This window comes from Solanum tuberosum, unplaced genomic scaffold, assembly GCF_000226075.1.
Source record: "Solanum tuberosum cultivar DM 1-3 516 R44 unplaced genomic scaffold, SolTub_3.0 scf00190, whole genome shotgun sequence".
NCBI lineage: Eukaryota > Viridiplantae > Streptophyta > Magnoliopsida > Solanales > Solanaceae > Solanum > Solanum tuberosum.
In genome coordinates, this window is record NW_006239114.1 from 869,814 (window position 1) to 873,943 (window position 4,130).

The 4,130-nt window shown below is 26.5% G+C and overlaps 1 long non-coding RNA gene across 1 annotated transcript in view; it reads right to left on the reverse strand.

Moving 5' to 3' along the window:
• LOC107062015 (uncharacterized) overlaps positions 1–2,656 on the reverse strand; it is a 3,818-nt gene extending 1,162 nt beyond the window's left edge. The window contains exon 1 of the long non-coding RNA XR_001474361.1: positions 2,422–2,656. This is a non-coding gene — a long non-coding RNA (uncharacterized lncRNA). The remainder of the gene's footprint in view (positions 1–2,421) is intronic.
• Between the last annotated feature and the right edge of the window lie 1,474 nt (positions 2,657–4,130).

The window sequence follows — 4,130 nt, forward strand, 5'->3', positions numbered from 1 at the left end:
CGACATTATTTATTTGAACTTATTTAAACAACTTAACAACTTTTTAACTCTGACTAGTTTTGACTTAATTCAAACAACTAAATCCACCAACTAAACCACATTATTGAACTTAACAACTTTTTAACTCAAACTAGTTTTGACTTAATTCCAATAACTAAATTCACCAACTAAACCACATTATTTATTTAAACTTATTTAAATATCTTTTTAACTCTAACTAGTTTTGACTTAATTTGACCAACTAAATCACATTATTTATTTAAACTTATTTAAATATCTTTTTAACTCTAACTAGTTTTGAACTAAATCCACCAACTAAATCACATTATTTATTTGAACTTATTTATACAGCGAAACAACTTTTTAACTCTTACTAGTTTTGACATAATTCCAACAACTAAATCCACAAACTAAACTACAATATTTATTTGAACTTACTTAAACAACAAAACAACTTTTTAATTCTAACTAGTTAACAACTAAATCCACCAACTAAACCACATTATTTATTAGAACTTATTTAAACAACTTAACAACTTTTTAACTCTAACTAGTTTTGACTTAATTCCAACAACTAAATCCACTAACTAAACCACATTATTTATTTGAACTTATTTAAACAACTTAACAACTTTTTAACTCTAACTAGTTTTGACTTAATTCCAACAACTAAATCCACCAACTAAACCATATTATTTATTTGAACTTACTTAAACAACTTTACAACTTTTTAACTCGATCTAGTTTTGACTTAATTCAACAACTAAATCCAACAACTAAACCACATTATTTATTTGAACTTATTTAAACAACTTAATAACTTTTTAACTCTAACTAGTTTTGACTTAATTCAAACAACTAAATTCACCAACTAAACCACATTATTTATTTGAACTTATTTAAACAACTTAACAACTTTTTAACTCTAACTAGTTTTGACTTAATTACAACAACTAAATCTATCAACTAAATCACATTATTTATTTGAACTTATTTAAATAATTTAACAACTTCTTAACTATAACTAGTTTTGACTTAATTCCAACAACTAAATCCACCAACTAAACCGCATTAATTATTTGAACTTATTTAAACAACTAAACAACTTTAACTCTAACTAGTTTTGACTTAATTCCAACAACTAAATCCACCAACTAAACCGCATTAATTATTTGAACTTATTTAAACAACTAAACAACTTTAACTCTAACTAGTTTTTGAATTAATTCCAACAACTAAATCCACCAACTAAACCACATTATTTTAAATAATTTGTCAAACTAGCTAGGGGTTAATTAAACTTTATTTCAACTTATTTCAAGAACTAAACAAGTAAAAACTAAATTTAAAGCTAAGTGTCAACACTAGATGGACACAAATCAATCTGGCAATAAAATCAATTTTGTCATCAATAGGATCAACTAGTGTTGGTACTTATGCTTAACAAACACATTATTCTTATATTAAATATTAGTATCAACACTAGATGGACACAAATGAATCTTGCTAGAAAATCAACTTTGTCATCAATAGGATCGTGTTGGTACTTATGCTTAAGAAATAATAATTAATTCCTAAATTAAAGTTTAGTATCAACACTAGATGGACACAAATGAATCTTGCTAGAAAATCAACTTTGTCATCAATAGGATCGTGTTGGTACTTATGCTTAACAAACACATTATTCTTATATTAAATATTAGTATCAACACTAGATGGACACAAATCAATCTGGCAATAAAATCAATTTTGTCATCAATAGGATCAACTAGGTTTCTCCTATTTTCAATGCTTCCTCTCTTTGTTCCACTAGTTATTGTGATATATATGTTACCATGATTGTGTCCGGGGTTGAGAAACCAAGAATTACAACAAGAGTGTTCAAATTTTAATGTGTATAAACACTTACTTTTTAACCTATCTTAATATACCAAAACGCAAATCATAATGTAATAATATATTATAAGAAAAGTGTGCCAAATTACGAATCATTCACTAAAAGACCACAATCTCCAAACATCAAATTCTTGAGCCTTATATCACTTTATATCCATTCAAATTAATCATCACGATAAGTCTTTTACCAATTTGGACGAGAAGCTAGTAATTTTAATCAAATTCAAGTACTGATTATGGGCAATGGGATCTGGAAACAGAATTGAGTTTGTAACCCTTAAACCTTCAAACACTACGTGGAACAATTCAAAACCAATGAGTTTAAACAGGAAGACAACATATTAACACAATCGCAAATGGGGAAATCCTAGTAAGAAAATACTATATCCATCATGGAGAAAAATCACATAATAAAATCAGACAAGTAAAGAGTTTGAATATGTATAATCATATTAACAAACATGCAAATCAAAAAGGGAAGAAATTAAGGCATGAGCATTCACAAAGAAGAAGGAAGAATGACACCAATAATTTTGTTGCCTATTGTCGTTGACCGAAGTTGCTGACCAGAGATGTTAGTTGTTGTTGGCGTTGTCGATTTCTTCGCCGGAGAGTAGAGCAGAGGCCGCTGCTGGAGTAGCAGCGTTGAAGAAGAGAGAGGTGATGCCTGGTTGTTGCTGCTACTTCGCGGTGGCTTCGTGGGTCGCTGGTGGACAGCAGCTGGAGCTATTGCCAAGTGGTCTTCGCGGCGTCTTCGCCGGTGGAATCTTTTAAAATAATTATCTATATTTAAAAATATTAAAATAAATACTGACATTATGAAATCGTTTTTATTTATATAAAATAATAATTTAAATATACCAACCTCTTAAGGTATGTATTTAATAATTTATTTTAATATAAACTCACCTCTTGAGGTCGATTTTGTTAATTAAAATTATATATATATATAATTTAATTTAACTACACATCAACAAAAGTTTACTTTTATAAATTTAAATTATATACCTCCTAATTATATAAATTTAATTTTATCGATCAACGGAAGTTTATCAATATCAAATTTAATATATAAATCTCCTTGAATTGATCATCGGTATTTCTTTAATTGATAATGTATTTCATATCTAAACCACTAATATATAAAACTTGATTTGTTAAACTACACGAGGAGTATATAATCAATGTATTTCATACTCCGATGAGTTATCCTTTACATGTCATTGTATGCGATATGATCACTACACTTGACATCCATTCAAGATCGAACGTAATAATCTTGATAGAACTTACTTTGTACAGTAATTTATGATGTTCTATTGTGTATTTCATAAAATGAGATAAGACATTGAAGGTTATACGTACAAATAATTAAACAGTTAATTATAAATAAAAAATTTAATTAATTGTTATCATGACATTTCTACGAGTATTATCTCGCATTTCATACTCAAATGGATTATATGTTAGCTCTTCACCTCTATATCATTACATGAGATATTAAGTTCATGATTTGACAACAGACTGATAGAATTTGTACATTACTCTAGAAATATAAGTATAATTATCTCCTAATTCATATCAACGTAGTTTCATACTCTAAATATGGATTATAGATATTTTTTTATTTATTCCACGAATTCTAACTTTTTATTTATAAAAGTATACAAAATTGTTACACTTTTTGAAACAATTAATTGTAGGTGTAAAATTAAAATTTAATATTATGCACAATAGCAAAATTATGATTAATAGAAATATTTTAAACAAATCGATTCGGTATCACATTAAATTTTACGAAAAAATAAAAAGTAGTCATGTTAATTAAATAATATTGACATCGGGAGGTCGTTATTTTAAATTTATTTATTTATTAACTTACATAAAACTGTCATCTTGAGGACGATTTATTTAAAGTTAATTGAAAATATTAATTTATTAATTTTTTGTAAGTCACTATATAAATGTTTTAATGAAAATTAACTTAATTACATACTATTTAATTTTCCCGACTTCCAGAAGTCGATATTAGAATTTTTTTTGTTTTTAATTTTACACAAAACCGTCCTCCGGAAGACGATTTAAATAAAATTAAATCAAAATATTTCTCAATTTTGTTTTTTATATTTAATTGAGAAAAAATAAAATATTGTTATTTATTTATTTATTTAATACAGACATCAAGTGATCGGTTTTTATTGTAATTCATTTTTTCCCGGAAAAATTCCGACCTC